This window comes from Monomorium pharaonis, chromosome 2 (assembly GCF_013373865.1).
Source record: "Monomorium pharaonis isolate MP-MQ-018 chromosome 2, ASM1337386v2, whole genome shotgun sequence".
NCBI lineage: Eukaryota > Metazoa > Arthropoda > Insecta > Hymenoptera > Formicidae > Monomorium > Monomorium pharaonis.
This window is the reverse complement of record NC_050468.1, coordinates 2,705,219-2,724,909: the sequence shown is the minus strand read 5'-3', so window position 1 is coordinate 2,724,909 and position 19,691 is coordinate 2,705,219.

The window sequence follows — 19,691 nt, the reverse complement described above, 5'->3', positions numbered from 1 at the left end:
AGAGAGAGGAGGAGAGAGAGAGAGAGAGAGAGAGAGAGAGAGAGAGAGAGACGCGCGCGCGCGCGCGGCGCGCCAATGCTACTTCTTTGGTTATGCTTATATTAAGAAAAAATTTGGCTATACTAACAAAGAATATATACAAAATACGTTCTTGAGAATTTTTTATTATTGTGATCGAATTTTAAACCTTCGCAGTTCTAAGAATTAATGTTTTTATAAACTTAGTATTACAAGTACAATACGCGCGTGCACCCACAGGTTTATAGACATTAATTCTTAGAACTGCGAATAAAGTTAAATTAAAAAAATAATTTATTTTATTAAAAAAATTTTATAATTTGTTTTAATCTGCTTAAAACATGTAAATGCTTTTATTTTTATTTCATAAAGTTTATATATAACACGCTTTTTGTTTAAATTATAAGTTACGATTTAATTTAAAAATAAAATATATTTATATATTTTAGTAAAAAAATATATGAATTATTTAAAAATATATTAATTCTGTTTTTATTTACTGTGATTTGATGTTTCTTTTGTAATTAATACTAAAAAGTATATTGAAAACAGAAAATATATGATAGACCAACTTTAAACAAACTCTAGTTATTTAGAAATAATTAGAGTTAGTTTAAAACACAAAAGTAAATGTAAATTTTACGAAAAACATATGCCAATTTTTCGACAAATTTTTCTACTCTTGTGAAAAAAACCGAAAAAATTCGCGGAAAAAATACAAAAAAGACAGTTTTTTTCCAAGCCTTTAAAATTATATAATAGTGTTCGCTGAGATAATATTATTATTAGTGCACGATATTCGATCGTTCGTGATCCAATAGTCGTGTCGGTGCTATTGCTGGAACTTGAAAACTATCCAGCGAAAGCGTAACAAAAAATCGCTTTAATACAGACTCGGCCAGCCTGTCGACGGTAGTTATCTCTCGCACGGTCGACTTCTATTTATATTTTTTGTTCGTTAGTCGATCAACGGCATACGATCGAGACAAGTATTATATCCTCGAGTAAGAAAAAACACACATTTAAGATCTATTCTCATGCAAATAAAAATATTATAATTGCGTAATGTGCATTTATCTGTGCGCATAAATATATCTTCCGTGTACTATTTAAATCTACAAATTTTATGTAATAGTAATACTTTACCTATACCTTAATTTATTCCGTTGTAAAAAGAAAACCACAATTCCACCATATAACAATGTAACTGACAATAAGTTCTTCATAAATAGTTGTCCGTGCCCATTATGTAACGATTACCTTTAAGAAATCTGCAATGTAAAATATTTATTATTTGTATCGTTTTTTCTATCATCTGTGATAGAAAATTTTTGTAAATTGTATCGTGGATTTGGTATATATCCGATAAGAAATAAATACATGTGTAATTTTAAATTATGGTTAACAATAATTTTGTCGTGAACACATCCTTAGATAATTCGTTAAAAACTTTTTGTATGTAAATCACGATCAAAAATCGATTCGATGCTGGAGATTTCGGTTCACTTAAAACCGGATTTTATTTTGAATCCTACAGGTTTATTCGGAAATGCTTAATAAACTGTGAACGATGCGATTGAAAACAAACCTTGGATACAAAACGCGAAACTGAAACGATTAGAAATACAATTGTGTGATTATAGAAATCAATTATTTAAAAACTTCTTAAACTGACACTCGATTAAATTAGAGTCGATGTTTTTATTGACTAAAAAACGATACTGCTGGAATTTTAGATAGGTTTTAGATGGAAATTCAAATAGAGTAGCGTGTAGGAAAAAAACTATTGACTCACGTTAATAGGCCATTAATATTTAAAGATAAAGTTTTTTTTATATGCTGCAATATATTTACTTTTTATTTCATTGTCCGATTGTTGCATTTGTGTAAAGTGCTATAATTTCATTTTCTCAAGTTGAATAGAATAAAAGTGAAAATCTACAATAAATTGCGCGATTGAGTAACAGATTGCGATAAAGCGTACTTTCAAGAATTGGGTAATTCAGTCCTCGGTCACTTTTATTGTATAAAACACTAAAACGAAAAAAGCCGAAGAATCATGAAAGCGCATTGTGGAGGCCGCATGCGACACGGCATCCATTTTAAGATAAAAAAAGGATAAGAGACTAATGATGCGCGCGCGTTTACTAAGGTGTATATAAGGTGGATTAAACCGAGATCTTTTGCCGAACTCGAAAACCCACTTAACCATTCGGAGAACAAAGATTAGAGGGCAGGTCTGTGAGAAATTTCCAACTTGTGTTTTAGGTTTTTAGGACTAAAGGGGATCGGACTCCTCATGGAGAGATAAACTGATAAGAAGGCGACTTCTAGTGTATTACGACAAATTATCCCAAAGAAGTGGTCAAAACTTGTAGTCAAAGAAAACGAAAACTGGATAGATAAGAAACGGGCCTAAAATAAAGAAATGCTGTCAATTAGTCTCGAAGATTGACGATCCTCAATTTCTAATGCAAATCATAAAATTTATAATATCGCAATCACGCACGTGAGTGCGCGCGGGTGTGTGTATGTATGTGTGTGTGTGTGTGTGTGTGTGTGTGTGTGTGTGTGTGTGTGTGTGTGTGTGTGTGTGTGTGTGTGTGTGTGTGTGTGTGTGTGTGTGTGTGTGTGTGTGTTAAGCGTGATAGAAGATATATTGCGGATTTATTAATCGAGAAGTTGTAAAATAATTTGCTGTTTTATGTGACTATTATAAACATGTACGGTCACCATTCGTGGCCTCATTGCTCACGTTCTGTTACACAGGTCTTTGCATTCTTTATCAAAGTTGCTTTCGAATTGATTTATTTTCACCGTTCATTAATTATATCCAATTAATTGGAGGCACATAAACCTTACGGTTTCATTGCAAATTGACGTTTTCGTACAGTAGATTACATATTTCGATAATAATATTTATTTATTCGTTTTACATTGCTATAAAAATATGTATTTTTCTAAAATACATATCTTTCTTTAAAATTTTATTTTTTTGTCAATTTTAACGCGCACATCTTATTTTATATTATTACATTTTATTTAATATTTTATATTAAAATATAAGTTTAAGAAATAATGCAAATACATCATTCGACTAATTTTTCTTTGAGATTATATTTTTTAAAATTAATCAAATTAAATAAAGAGTTAACATATATGTATTGGTATAGCTATAAGAAAAGAAATGCAAACCTTGCAACCACGTAACAAGATGCCAAAACGGACATGAGAGCTGCAACAGTAAGGACGAGAGCAGCAATGTGTTGCAATGTCTTAATGTGATTGCAGAAAAGTCGGTCAGCCGATTCTGCCAGATTTTCATACTTTTGATCAGGCTACAACGTTAATATTGTGTCGCGATTCGTTGAAAAATATTGCTAAACCGTTCATCAGGATTTCATGATTCACCGTAGAACGCGTTTCATTTATTTGATTCTTTTTTTTGCGCGTCAATGTGCTCACATTCTCATCATTGTTGTGTTGTTGTCATCGCCGCCAGCGTTATAGTAGTCGTGGCTGTTGCAACATTTCAATTTGGGCCCAGTGTTGCTGATCGGGTCAGGTTTCTTGCGCTTGCGTAGTATTACTCTCTTTTCTTTTAAAGTTATTTTATTTATAACATATTTATACAGGATGTCCCAGAATAACCGGATACCAGAAGAATACCAGAAGATTCTTGGCGCCAAACGAAGCAACTTTTGTCTTTACCAACATTTAACCCGAATAATAGTTTTTAAGTAAGAGCTGTTTCAAAATATCCAATTAGCGCACGAGTTTAGCCGCGAGCCAGGAGTGGTACACGGCGCGCGCGCTCCGATGTAAAATATTACATAAATATTATCTGATAATTTTTTTTTACTAAAGATTTTATTACGCATCAATAAGCCAAATTAGAATAAATCGTTATCTAGAATAAAACTATTATGTTACGAAGAACTTTCTCATCGATATTACTAAAAAAAGTATGGTACGTTGTTTTATTTTTTAATTTTTATTTTTAAATAATGTTCCATTAAATATAAAAGTTAAAAAAATTGTAATAAGAAAAATACATTTCTTATTAATAAATTACAATTATTGTACATCGTGACATAATAATAATAATAATTTTGAACTATTTTATGTCCGGACATTATTTTAATTCAGCAAATTATTAGTATTGCTGAACTAAAATTATGTTTGGACATAAAAATAATTCCGAATTTTTATTATGTCCCGACATCATTTAAAATCATTAACAAAAAAAATATTTTTTAAGACAATTAATTTTTGAAAATTTTAAATTGGATGGAATATTTTTTACATTATTAACAATAAAATGGTGTGCTATGAAAAAGTTAAAAATAAAATAAATATTAAGAAAGTTAAATAAAAATAAAAATAAATATTTAATCAAAAATAAATAATCTTTTACAGAAAGTTAGTCCAACGTTTTGAAATTTTGTAGCCTTGAAAAAGGCTGATTGATATTTTAAAGTTTATAATAAGTGTTAAAATGCATTCCGAGCATTTCTATCCAAGCATTTGCTCTACGAAGAAGGTTTTCTTGTGCACGTTGAAGCATTTCTGGGGTAACGCTTGCAATTGCACAAAACAATTGTTCTTGTAACTCTTCCAACGTTTCTACTGGATTTTTATAAATTTCATCTTTCAAATAACCCCATAGGAAAAAATCTAAACGGTTTAAATCAAGCGATCTCGCTGGCCACATAACAGGACCACCTCGACCAATCTATGAATCAAGAAACTTCGTGTTTAAATATTGTCTCGCAAGTCTACTGTTATGTGACGGTGCGCCGTCATGTTGAAACCACATTGAATTACGAACATGCAGTGGTAACTCTTCTAAAACGTCGAATAAATTCTCTTCTAATAAATGAACATATGTATTTCCTATAAGTTTATCCGGAAGAACGCACGGTCCAATAAGTTCATCATCTATTATTCCAGCCCAAATATTTCCATCGAACTTGAAAATTTCGTTCTCGAACTACAAAAGAATTTTGCTCTGCCCAATAATGCATATTATGTGCATTAAATAATCCTTCGCATGTAAATAAAGATTTGTCGGTAAATAAAATGCGGCTACAAAATCTATCGTCTCTATCATGTTGAAGCAATAACTAACGACAAAATTCAACGTTCAGCATCACCTTCTTTAAGCTATTGCATTAATGAAAAATGATAGGGATGCGTGCGCTCATCTAACAAAACACAATGAACTGTAGAGCGCGGTGTATTAATTTGACGCATAATACTGCGAATACTTATTTGCGGATTTTCTTCAATTATGTCTAGAATTTCCTCTTCAAGGGCAACCGTTCGTACATCTCGTCTTCGTCCAGTATCTCGACGACAAACAGTTGTACTTCCCGTTTCACGCAACCGAATCTCTGCTTTTCTTATAACATTTGCATTCGAATGATGTCTGCGTGGATAACGTTCAGCATATTGCACAGCAGCAACTGTAGCCTGATTATTACACTGATCGAGAATCAGAACCATATCACAACATTCTTCGCTTGTGTACTCCATCATGACGTTTTCTATACATCTAACACGATGCAAACGGCTGCGTTCGCATCCGTTTGCATCGCAAAGTGACGATGCGAATGGCTGCGTTCCATTTTATTACGCATATGATTAACGTTAGACATTATATTATGCGTGAAACGAAACGTCCAAGAAGCACGCGAATGTGACCGCTGCTCATGCTATCATGCCACTATATTTCGTCGTGAGGTTTTCGTTGGTATGACAGGTTCCTAAATAACCTGAATGCGCGTTCATTAAGTCATAGCACACAAACGCCTCTAGTATCAAAAGTGTGAAAGTAACATTTTCTGAAGTCGACGACGACGTATCTTACACGAAAATTTTGACATTTGGACTTTGCGTCGTGTGATATCTCCTCTCATAAGATACGTAGAGGAAAAATAAAAATAGTTTTCTTATACAAATCGACCCCAAGCTTTCGAGCCTAGTTAGAACTCGATCCGTTTAGCCGTTTCTGAAATCCGATAATCTCTGCTGCTCGCAAGTCGCATACTCGCGTAAAGAATACGGTTTGCCCTACGCAAGTGAAACTTGGCGCGAGCCACCACCGTGTCTCTTGATCTAATTTAGAGTAGGTTGTAAAAATAAATTATTATTTATTATTCAATACATTCAATCACGACATAAAGACTTTAAATAAGAGTGATTTAAAGTTTTTATAATAAAATTATAAAAATTATTTTAAAAGATTTCTATTAATAATAAATAAAGTATTATTTTATTATTATTAAAAAATCAAATACATTTTAATGCTGTTTTTTATTATTATTAAATACTATTTTGCATTAAATATCTCCCATTGCTTTGAATAATTCTTTCCACAATTTATTTGTAACTTTCATATTCCTTTTTTGTATGTTTAATTGGAAGTTCCAGAGAAGTTCTCGAGCTCTTACTTTTAAAATTAACAATTCTTCTTCATCAAAATTTAAACTTGCTTTTTGGTAAGTTACGTTATTGGAATTTTTACGTAACTTTAAACCTGTTATAATAAAAAAAATTATTCATAAGTAATATAAATGATATTTATGGGTGGCACTCACTTGGATACGGTTCAAATGAACACGGTGCATTTGGATACGATGCTTTTGGATACAATATCTTGCGCACGGTTTAAATGGCCACGGTGCATTTGGACACGGTGCATTTGGACACAAAAAAATTTTATTAAAAATGTACACCAGTTATATGCACACGTAAAATTTGACCACCGGATATTTGCACACGAAAAAATGCCCATCGTTCACTTGGACACGTAAAAGTTGCACACCATTCAATTGCACACCATTCACTTCCACACCGTTCACCTGCACGCCACTCATTTGCACACCAAGAAATGCGCACCGGTCATTTGCACATGGAAAGATGCACACCGATCATTTGCACACGGAAAGATGCGCACCGATCATTTGCACACGGAAAAATGCGCACTGATCATTTGCACACGGAAAGATGCGCACTGTTGTATTACAACCGTACATATATTATAATTACGAAATGCATCTTTCGAAAGACGTTGCGAGAAGCACCGCTTTCGAAAGACGCACAAGAATCCGCCGCGCTCACGGAGGTACCAAGCAACTTCCGTGAGCTTACAAATCACGCTCGGAAGCAGTTCCATATCGCCCTAGAAATAAGGCCATTTGCTGCACAATTAAACTGCAAGGCTACGCGTTCTGATGTCAAAACGCTTAGCCTCGCGGAAGCTACCGACGCCCGATCACTGGCTCCCAAAATTGCGCCAGAAACTATTGTATATAAACGAGACCACGCCGTGACCGAGCGGAGAGTAACTTAACAACGTCCGAACTACGTCGCGTACTACAAACCTTATCGCGAGTGATACTGGACACCGCTACAGCTGACTGTCAGCACCGAAGCAAAGAAATAAAGACAACGAAAACCAAGTAAGAAGTGTTTTCTTTCATTCAACCAACGAGCCGAGCCTTCACCCTTCAAGTCCTAACCCCTCAGGCAGGACGAATCCTAACTACTTACAGGAAGAACTCCCGAAACGAGCAAACCCTCACAACAAAATTAGTGGCAGCGGTGGGATCCAAGAAGCCGTTAGAAACAAAGGTCAGCAGAAAATTATCAAGGAAGCTGAAAAAAAAACAAGGGACCAACAAAACCAAAACTCGAAGGAAGCATAATCCTGCGAGAAGAAGACCAGCCGCCTGTGAGACGAGCTGAGATAACACCATTGTATTATTAGCGCGAGTGGAAAAATCTGTGCTAACGCGTCACTACACTGTGTAAGTGCCCTTGAAGAACGAGCTTCTCTGCCGGGGGAAGGAACGGCCGACCAGCCAACGAGATATGGACCACAACGACTAGACGACGAGGAAAAGCCGCACACCCTATTACAACGCTGTACGCGCTAGTCCATCCAACGAGCTGACCTACAACAACCGCCATGCGCGCCGTTCTGCTAATGTAAGTCAAAATTGTAAAAATATTTGCGCACTCATTGTAATGTCCTGTGCAGATGGCAACACGACCGAAAAATAATGATACAGCAAAAAACCGACACCGCGCAAAAAAATGAAACAACGCGAAGTTTATCCGCAAAAAAAACGCAAAAAAAAAGTACGCGCCAATTAATAATACATTATCAACAAGTCTAGTAAAACTCCGATTCAAAGTACGACGCTCTAGCACGTACACATGCGACCGCGATAAGATGCTTAGCCGTGCGTAATCCGACTCCACCGATAATACTCGGAAGGCGACTGCGAGGCATACAGTGTGCGAGCTGCACACTGATCCAAATAATTAAAACAAATAATTAATGTCCCATAACGGAGACAGCCCGCGAAACGAAGGCCAGCGATCCTCGGGAGATTCAATAAATTTTCCGGAACACAAGGCAGTAGGCCTAGTGGAAATCGCGTTACGCGAGATACGAGACGCGACGCAACGCGCGCTACGTATTATAGGCGAATACGGAACACACGTCGTCACCGAGCGAGGGACCACAGCGGACGCACGCGAGTTTAATTTGATAAGCGCTGAACGTAATACGACGCGTGACTTAGACGGACGAAATCGGATCGATAACCGATTAACATCCAGTCCAACAACAATGGCTCACTCTCCCGCCGAAGCGTCCGAAAATATACCGCGAAATGAAATCGACGCGGAAATATTACGACTTCATAATTCGTTGCATGAGGAAAATGACCATGCAAAAAAACGACCGGCACCGAGAATAAATCCGAACCTCCCGCCGCGAGAAACAATGTTACTGCATAACGTTATGCATGAATTACATGACCTGAGATTCCAACTAGGTCTAAATAGAAGAGAACCGGGTTATCAGCGAAGGACTGAAGCATCCCTGAGACCCCAAAATTTTCACGATCACGCCTTAGATTTGTCGTACGGACGATCGAATAATGACATCAGAAATCAGCGCGGATCGACAGTAAATTTTTTGAGTTTAAAAGAAGCGCGAAATATGATACCAGACATCGACGGCACACAACAAAACCGCGTCCGCGAATTTATTAGTGCCGGAACATACGCGATGAAAAACATACACCTAGCCGACGAACATACCCTGCTGAAAGCCATCATTTGCACGAAATTCAAAGGAAAGGCCATGATGGACTTCTATACGCGCGACGTTTATAGCTTCAAACAGTTAAAAAGAGAGCTCGAAAACGAGTACCTTTCCAAGCAAAGAACCGCCCATCTGCAACAAGAATTTAATTCACTAAACCAAACACCCGTGGAAAGCGCACAGGAATTCGAAGTGGACCTTCTTGCCATGGAGCTATATGAGTCCATGGAGGAGGGCAAGAACCACACCATCGACCAACAGCGAGCCATTCTGGAAAATATAAAGGAGCAGGCCCTGTACAATTACCAGTTCGGTTTGCATGAAGACATCAAACTTCTGGTACGCGTTCAGCGATACAGAACGTTGCAGGATGCAATAGCCGGCGCAAGCGCCGATGAAAAAAGTAAGAGAGTCTAACCGAAATTGGAAAAAAGACCCTCGCACCGCCCCAAATACGCACAAAATACTCTGCGATGCGGAAAGTGCGGCAAGAACGGACACGACGGGCGAGAATGCTGCAACAGCCGATACGCTAACCGGTTCGAGTTACCGCGAGGGACGGCCTCGCATAAACACAGTAGAACTATACTGTGACCATTGCAAAAAAGCAGGCCACACCCGAAAAGAGTGTTGGTCCTTTCAGAGTCGACCCATGAAAAAGGACGATGATCGCCGGAGCAAAAAGCCTACAACTATGAAAAGGATAGAAAACGGCAAGCGAGCGAGCAAGAAAATAAAAATGATCAAGCATACCGAGACAACAAACAGCGGTGAGAGCTCGAGCGATGACGCAAGCGCCTCGCGCACAACTGATGCATATCGTGTGACACACGTCAAGCATGCACGGGACAGTGACACTAGCCTCGACATGATTACACTGCCCGTACGCGAAGCAGAGCGGGGCAAAATCGAATTTCTGTTTGACACCGGCTCAACCGTGTCATTAATAAAATTAAAAACGCTGAAAGGACAAACCAAAATCCGTGATGAATACATCAAATTGACCGGAATAACCGGGCATTCTATTACGACACTAGGAAGAATGTCCGTGAACGTGAAAATGCACGACAAGAACATCAAGCATCCAATGTACGTCATACAAGACGATGCCCCAATAGAATATAACGGCAACTAGGATCTGATTTTACAAGAAAAAACACTGTCACATACGACCAAAACAATAAGATTAGGCGACACCGATCTCAAGCTGTACCGCCGAGTCACTCTGCAGCCACGGAGCGAGACGATAATGCAAGTCACAGCAAGTATAAATACCCTAGAAGTCACCAACTCCGAGGAGATGATACCGGGAGTATTCCTAGGCAGCTGCCTAGTAGAACTCGAAAATCACACGTGCCCGATAAGTATTATAAATACAAACAACAAAAAAGTCGATTTAATGAACTCAATTTTAACGGGTTTACAAGGTCTCAAATGTCTAGTATATCTAGACGACATTGTTATTTATTGGCCGAGCCTGAGCGAGCACTACAAACGGCTAGCCGCTGTGTTGACACGGCTAAGAGATAGCAACTTGAAACTTCAGTCGGAGAAGTGCGAGTTCATGCGCAAGGAGGTCAACTACCTGAGCCGAGGACGGAATTTTACCTGATCCCAAAAAACTGGACGCCGTGGAAAAATTTCCCATTCCTAAAAAAATAAAAGACGTGCAAGTGTTTATTGGATTCGAAGGATATTATCGGAAATTTATCAAAAATTTTTCAAAAATAACGAAACCCTTAACAATGCTGACGAAAAAAGGGGAAAAATTCGCCTGGACAACCATGCAACAAAATGCGTTCGACACCCTCAAAATAAAAATAACTACCGCACCGGTATTAAAATACCCGGACTTCAGCGAAGAATTTCTCGTCACTACCGATGCGTCAGATTACGCGGTAGAAGCGGTGTTATCTCAAGGCACCGTCGGTCAAGACCGCCCGATCGCTTACGCAAGTAGAATAATGAATCGAGCGGAACAGAATTATAATACTACTGAAAAGGAAATATTGGCGATCGTATGGGCCGTGAAACATTTTCGGCCGTATTTATACGGTACAAAATTTAAGATAATTACGGATCATAAGCCACTCGTATGGCTATTTAATGTTACGGACACAGGATTCCGCCTGATAAGGTAGAGACTCAAGTTCGCCGAATATGATTACAAGATAATACACAAGGCAGGCAAAGACAATACTAATGCCGATGCACTAAGCCGACACCCCGTAATAGAAGATACGGAGCACATAAACACTGTCAAAGATAAAAACCGACAAGAAGAAGAAGAAACCGCAAACTGGAAGTATACGGAAAAGGAAAAGGAACAGATATTGTACGAGTATCACGACGCTCTTTTAGGAGGGCATCAAGGAATCGCACGCACACTGAAGCGAATAAGATTACACCATAACTGGCAAGGTATCACGAAAGATGTGGAAGACTACATCGCCAAATGTGAACACTGCCAGAAAAACAAATTAAGAGCAAAAACAAAGATGCCAATGGTGATAACAGACACTCCCGAAAAACCATTTGAAAAATGCGCCATGGATATCGTGGGACCATTGACAATAACAACCACAGGCAACAAATATATCTTGACCTTCCAAGATATCCTTACAAAATTTAGCAAAGCGATCCCGATTGAAAATCAGGACGCAAGTACAGTGGCGCAAGCGTTCGCCACTAAAATAATTTTTGAACATGGAATACCACAGAAATTACTCACGAATCAAGGCACGAATTTTGCGAGTGAGATTTTAAAGAACGTATGCAAATTGCTGAAGATCGAAAAAATGCAAACGACCGCATATCACCCAGAGAGCAACGGAACAGTGGAAAGATCACACCGGACTCTGGCAGAATATCTGCGCCACTACATAAATACCGATCAAACAGATTGGGACGAGTGGCTATCGTAAGCTATGTTTACGTATAATACTACACCACATACCATAACCGGACTTACTCTGTTCGAACTAATTTACGGGCATCGAGCTGCCCTGCCTACTGCTCTGACCCAGCCACCCAAAACGACATACTACTACGATGACTACGCGCAGGAGCTACGAGAAAAATTACGAGCCTCAAGCAGAATCGCCAAAGAAAAGGCACAAGAAGAAAAGTAAAAGGCAAAAAAGCAATACGATAAAAACTCAAAGCCAGCAATTTTTAAGGTCGGGGAAAAGGTATTACTTTACGATAAAACCGTAAGGCGCGGCCGATCAAAAAAACTGGACGCAAAATGGATCGGACCGTACAAAATAATCAAGAAAAATAGTGACGTAAACTATACTATAGAAATGGGACGAAAGACGGTATGCGTACACGCGAACCGGCTAAAGCCATTTATTGAAGAATAAAAAGGACTTACCCAGGAACAGCCCGCACCTCAGCTAAACCATAATAATAATCCATGGCACCATTAAAATAATAAAAACACAAAAATCACAAAAGTAACTGTGTGAACTAAATAACTACAGCACTGCTAAGCAAAAGTTACGTTAAATTATATTGTATCGATGTAACCACAACACAAAAAAAACTACTAAACAAAAAGGAACTTTTTTTTTCTGGCGCTACAAGCAAATTATACTACAAAAAAAAACACGCACAACCATCATTTACTCCTTGTCTTCCCCAGCGGGAGAAGCGTCACGCACAAAATAGTGCCCTATAGGTTTGATTTATGCGTTTGATTTGACGGTGTGCAATTGAACTGTGCGCAATCGAACGGTGTGCAATTGAACAGTGTGCAATTGAACGGTGCGCAATTGAACAGTGCGCAATTGAACGGTGCGCAATTAAACGGTGCGCAATCGAACTGTGTCCAATCGAACGGTGCGCTATCAAACTGTGTTCAATCGAACTGTGTCCACTCGAACGGTGTCCAATCGAACTGTGTCCAATTAAACGGTGCGCAATGTTTCGTGTCTAATAGCACAGTGGGCAATTGCAACGTGTCCAATCGTACTGTGCGCCATTGAACCTCTCCCGGACTCACGGGCTTGCGGTCGGGGAGGTTAAGCTTTTCCCGACCGCGTGCAATGCCCGTCCTACCTCACTAAAGGCCTCGGATGGCCTTTACGGCGCGCTTCGGAGGACCCACCGGGAATCACTGTCCAGCATAACTGGCTCCCCCGCGCCGACGTACCTTTGGCACGTGCGTCCGAGACCGAAGAGCCCCGCTCGCCCGACTGGTCTTTTGAGCTTGGACCGGCCATCTATTGGAAGGGGGTGGGGGGAGATTGTCGTCTCTAGTCTTCCCCGGCCGCCACTGTTCTCCCCTCCACGGTCAAGTGTGCAGGAATGGGAGAGGGGGGGACCGATGATTATTGTTCCCCCGAATTATCACTCCCGCTGAGGGGAGTCGAGGGCCGGGGCGGGCGTCGCCCCGAGCAGCCTCGACCCCCCCCCCTCCAGCGGCCCGCGGCACACTGTCTGGAAGGGTAAAGCTCCGGACCCAGTGGTCAAGTCAGGCTCTCCCCGGTGGGCGGTTAGTGTCCGCTTCATGGTCCAGGGGGGGAGGGACGGCCGTGTCCATCGGCCCCTTTCTCTTGTTCTCCCCCCCCCCCCACCGGATTGTACGCCGCGCGCCGACCTCGCGTCTAACTCGAGGCCGGCGCGCCCGCCGCTCCTCCTCCCCCGTCAGCGTCCGGGGGACGCCCCCGGTTGCCCCCCGCGGTCCGCCGGAGGCCCGAGCGGGGCCGTCTTAGCGGCGGCCGGGGAGGCGGGGGCATCAACTCCCAGTGGCGGCCTCCGCCGCCAAGTCTGGCGGGCGATCGCGACGCCGGCGGCAAGAGGGTGGTGCGTCCCTCGCCAAGTTTCTCCCAAATCCGGAGGGGGGGATCTGCAAGGACCCCCCCTCTCCCCTCCTCACTTTCTCGGTCTCCTCCTTCCGCGACATTACAGTCTCGCAGAAGCAGAAGGCCGCTTCCCACGTGGACTCGTCCCTCAGCATCGCCCGTACCAGCGTGCCGAAGGACAAGTCCTCGCCGGACCTTAACTTTGCCCTCAGGACCCCGCGCTCCCTCTCCCACGCCGGGCACATGGTTAGCGTGTAGAGCGCGGTGTCCGTCTCCTCCTCGCTCTCGCAGTGGTGGCAGCGAGCCGTGTCCTCCTTCCAGATTCGGCATAGGAAATCACCGAAGCAACCATGCCGGTAAACATCTATGCCATCCGGAAGGACACCCTGCCCCAACCCCGATCTAGCCAATCCGCCAGCACCGGACCCGTTGCAACGCGCGGCGCGCGTCCGCAATTGAGCGATCTCCCGGCACCACCAATAGGCCGCTCGGCGACACCCGCGGCCAGTAGGAGGCTCCAGCGCGCAAAGCATTACGCAGTCGCAATCCCGCTGAAGATCCTCCCGCAAGGATCGCGCCTCCTCATCTACCCATTTGTGGGTAAGGAAACTTGGGGGGTCTTGGTCGTATCCCCCGTTCTCGTCCCCATTGGCCCACTCGGAGGCCTTTAGGGCCGTGTCGAGCCGGGAGAACGCCCACCCCGGAAAGCCCCGGTCCTTTACCGGAACGGGGGGGGGGGCGGGGCTGCGTCGCTATTGGCCGGCGAAGTTGGGGCCGGCCCGAGAGAGGACGGCCGGGAGACCCATCTCGATGTACAAGTGATCCGAGAGGGTCTCCACCTCGGCCATCACTCTCCAGCCTGTCATTTTCCGGGCGGCCGCGAAGGACACCCACAAAAAGTCCACAACGGACTTCCCCTGCGACCGCACGCACGTACTAGCCCCGCCCCGATTGGCGAGGATGAGACCCGTGGAGGCGGCCCAATCCTCCAGGATCCCGCCCCTCGCGTTGGGTCGCGAGGGATCCCAAGCTCTGGATCTGGCGTTGAAATCCCCCGCGACCAGGACCAGCTCGCGGGCGTGTCGGAGAAGGTAATCCCCTACCTCCGCGAGCCGGTCCTCGAACACTCCTAGGTCCAGGCTGGGCGGCAGGTATACCGCCACCACCAGCACCGGACCCCAAGAGGCGACCACGTATCCTCCGCCTCCTCCCAGAGGGGCGGGAAATCGGTCGCGTTCCCCCGTACCAAGGCCACCGAGCCGCCGGCATCGACAACCCAGCTTGAGTTGTCGGCCGGCACCGAATGCGGCTCGGCGGCCAGGCCCAACCCGAAACCACGCTCCGCCATCGTGTGCACGTATAGATCCTGTGCGCGGCGGATGTGATTCAGGTTGGCTTGCAGGATGCGTCCGTAATGAGGGAAAGTTACGGCGCATGGGGCTCACAGCCAGTAGCCCCCTCTCCCTCCGTCTTCATCGGAACCTCTTTGTTCCGTGAAGCCGGATCAAGGCCTCTTAGACGAGGCTTCTTCTCCTTGGGCGCTTCCACCTACGCGTCGTCCTTAGTGACGACGCGGGAGGTCGCGCCCACTGCGGAGAGATTGGGGGTAATTCCGGCTGCCGGTGCTGCGGCCGGGGACCCCTGTGGTCCGCCTGTCTTTTCTCCTCCGTTTTTACCCTTGGTCGTGGGGGCCTTGCAGGCCGGCCCGCCCACCCGGTGGTCCGCCCTCTGACCACGGTCAGCGCAGACCGGGCACCCGACGCGCTCGCCACAGACTGCCGCCCTATATCCCGGTCGATCACCGGTAGCACAATCCGGTACGGTCGACGTCCCGGTTGGGACAACGCGACCCCACGTGCCCTCGCTCCATGCATTTATAGCACTGGAGAGGCCGCGCGACGAGCAGCTGCACACGACACAGCGCCCAGCCGATCGTGATCCGGCCCACCGCGGCGATCTTATGGGCTACGGCTACCGGGCAGCGGACCCAGGCGGTACTCAGGCCGTCGTAGGCCCCCCTGACCGCCCCGACTCGCACCTCTCCCTCGGCGCACTTCCCCGCGCCGCAGACTGCAGTCGCGATCTCCTTCCTCGTGGCGGAGTCGTCGAGGTCCCGAACTCGAAGCTCCGCCACTTTGACCGGCAGGGCGACCTTCACGTCGCTCCTGCCGGCCAACGCTTCCTGAAGTCGGGCGGCCAGTTGTTTGGCCTTGTCCCGGCCGCCCTCGCCTGGGACCTCCAACACCAGGGCCCCTGTCTGGGCCCTCCGGGTCCTGAGGCCCTGTATCCCCAGATCGATGAGCCGGACGGACGCCTTCGCCTGAGACATGGCCTCGGCGTACCCGCCCTCGCGGCAGGTGATTGTTACCGCCGCCGATCTGGGGACCCTTCTTTTTTAGGCTTGAGGAGGGGGGCGGTCTCGCCCCGGCGGTCGCGGCTCCGGCCACCGGCTGGGGCGGCCGTCGACCCTGTCCTCCGGGGGGTGGGGGAAGGGGCAGGGCGGCACTCCCCGCCCCAGCGACTCTCCCCCTTTCGCGTCTCGCCCGCCGCCCGACCACCTCCGTCCAGAGGAGCGGGCCCCTCGGCGGTAAAGGCGGACGTCGCGGGTTTGATGCCGGTCTTGATGCCGATCGTCGTGGGCCCGCGTCCCGAGCCACCCGCGCACCGGCCGGCTGGGCCAATTGCTCTTAATTCGTCGTCGCAGTGGGGGCGGGCGTCGGGGGCCGCGGTGGAGCAGCACCACCGGTCGTCCTCGGGGCCCCCGCCGCAGCGGCATTGGCCGCCCTCTTCCTTCTCTCCTTCCGCTTGGCACTCCAGCCGGTCGCCCGGTTGTCGGAGGCCCTCCCCCCTCCCTTCCCATGGTCGGGTCCCCAGGCCCGTGTACTGGGGGGGGTCGTCAGGCGGACGTTCGCGCTGGGAGCCGCGGGTCGGCGCGCCCAGGTCCGCACGGCTCATGACCTTCGCGGCCATTCCCTCAAAATCGAGGGCCTCAAATTGACCCAGGCGCTCCCTGGCGTCGAGCAGCTCCCCGATCAGGGCCGTTACGCGTCAATACGCTAGGCCCTTCTCGGGGTTGCTAGGCTCGTCCCGCGGCTGGCTGTCTAACACCGCCGACACGCCGCGGATCGGCGATCGTCTGACCACCCCAGCGGTGCCGGCAGGGCGCAAGGGCGACACCCGCCCCAGCCCCTTGGTCATCTCGTTCGGGGTCGGCTGCCCCGTCGGAGAAGGCCGCATAGCGACCGCGGCCCGTTCCGTTTTTCCACCACTCCCGGGCCCCCCTAACGACAGGGGAGACGTCGGGAAGGAGCATATCGGAGGAGAAGGACGAGGACCGGGCCCGCCGCGCCGCCCCCCGATTTCTCCTCTTCTTATTAGGGGTACCCGGGGAGCCCCCCCGGTCCCCACCCGGGCCCCACCGACACCGACGGTATAAGGAGGGGCGGATTTCGAAGCGCCACTACCCCTCTTCATTCGCTCTTTGAGGGCGGCAATCTCCGTCCTCAGGTCCATCACTTGACTTCGGAGCTCGTCCGCCTCTCGGTTCCCGGTGCCCTCGATGATAGCTTGGGCCCTGATGGTGAGGGCCCTGGCTGCCTCCCTAATGCCCTCGATACTGTCTCGGGTCGCTCCTCTGACAGTACCCTTTAAGTTGTTGGAGCAGCTCAAGGCCTTATGCAGTACGTCTAGATGCTCCTGGACCCTGCCACCCAGTTCCACTACGGAGGCCGGTCGACACTTCTCCCTGGCCCTGGCCTGCTCCTTTCTGGCCTTTTTGCTAAGCCCGGGAGGGGGAACAAAGGAGTCCGTTATTTCCGACTCCTCCCACTCCCAGTCCTCAGCCCCCTCTTCGGCTTCACGTGCGCACTTGTGCCACAGTCCCCCGTGGTTTCCTCTTCAGCGCGCTCGATCCCGCGCCAGAGACCATATCAACGGACATGAGGGAGGCGTCGTCCTCTTTTAACTCGGCCCAGTGGGCCCCCTTCCCGCACAAGAGGATAGGCGCGGGAGCACAAGTTTGAGACACCGAGTCTCTGGGCTCCATCTCTGCCGGCTGCAGGCTTCTCGCAAGGCCAACCCCAGAGGGGGCCGGAGTCGCGTCAGCCGAGGGCATCGGGTCCGTCACCTTGACGGACCCCACCCACGCGCGGACCCTGAGGCTGCGACGCGCCATCTCGGGGGGTCTCCGGAGGAACAGCACCCCCCCCCTCGCTCGCTATATCATTGGGCGGGATCTTTTAACGTCTCGTCCACCCAAACCTTTGACGACCTGAGGCCCGGCCGTATAGAGCCAGCCCTCCGGAACGCCTCCGGGATGGAGGGCAAGCTCTTCCCCCCTTTGTCGCTGTCGGGCTTGGCCGCGACCCTAGTGAGCGAAACCACCGGCAAAGCTACCAACGATCCCGCACGGCGCTTATCCGACCTCGTAGAGCCCTCGGTACGGGGCCCAATGCAAATCGGTGCGCTACCCTCCTCGTCCCCATTAGGGGGGGGGCCTCCCGCCTTCCTCTTCATATTTTTGTTTTGTTGCTGGTTGTACTCATTTTTGGTTACGTGAAGCTAGCTTAACCTGACCCCAGGGACTCTACCTCCCTACAGGTATGCGAAATCACGACTGGTTAAAAATAGAGAAATTGATTAAAATCAGCACCTATTGCGACGTGAAAAACATGTATATTATACTTAGATTTCCACTAGCGAGCCTACCAATCTATAAACTTATGCAAATATTAGCGTTACCGGTATATAATCACCCAAACATCTTCTCATCTGTAAAAACAAATACAGAATATCTAGCGGTAGATGCAGAAAAACAAACATACATAACCGTAAGCGAAAGCGACCTGAGAGAATAGGCACCGAACACATATGCGAGGCGACGCATGTGATAAATAAAATAAACGCGAATGCAATCTGCGAAGTTCAAATGTACATACACAACTGCAACCTACACTGTAATATAAACCATCTCATAAGCGAACGCGCAATTTGGATTAAGACTCACGACTCTTGGTTGTACTCTACATCAAAACCCAAAGAAATTAGTATAAAATGCTTAAACCACCCCAAAGATAAAGAAATGATAAACAATACCGGGAAAATAACTATAAACAAAGACTATAAGACAGTCACAACTGAACTAATTATTAAACCACATAAAACACTTAGTTTCAAAATCTTAGACACATACATGCCTAGAGTAAATATCACAATACTACAAAAAATTCCTTTAGATAACCACACAGATAGTTTGCACTTAAAAAGAATATCTGACAATCCACACGACTTCAGACACCTAAGAATGAGTATAGCAAAGATAAAACAGGAACTGGAGAGTGACCAAAAGCCATTCTTCCGGAAAAAACAATTCATATATTCAATGACAACCAGCGGCGTTACCGCCTTAATCATAGTATAATAGTAGCCATCATAATTTATATAATATATACAAAACAAACAACTAGTAAACTACCAAGGCCTAGCAAAGTAAGTTGTCATCCAAAAACAAAACTGTAAGCGAAAACATCGCATCCTCGTTTCCTTGTCTAACGGGGGAGGGATGTTGTAAGCCGAATTAGAACCGTACATATATTATAACTGCGAAATGCATCTTTCAAAAGACGTTGCGAGAAGCATCTCTTTCGAAAGACGCACAAGAATCCGCCGCGCTCATGGAAGTCCCAAGCAACTTCCGTGAGCTTACAACATCACGCTCGGAAGCAGTTCCTAGAAATAAAGCC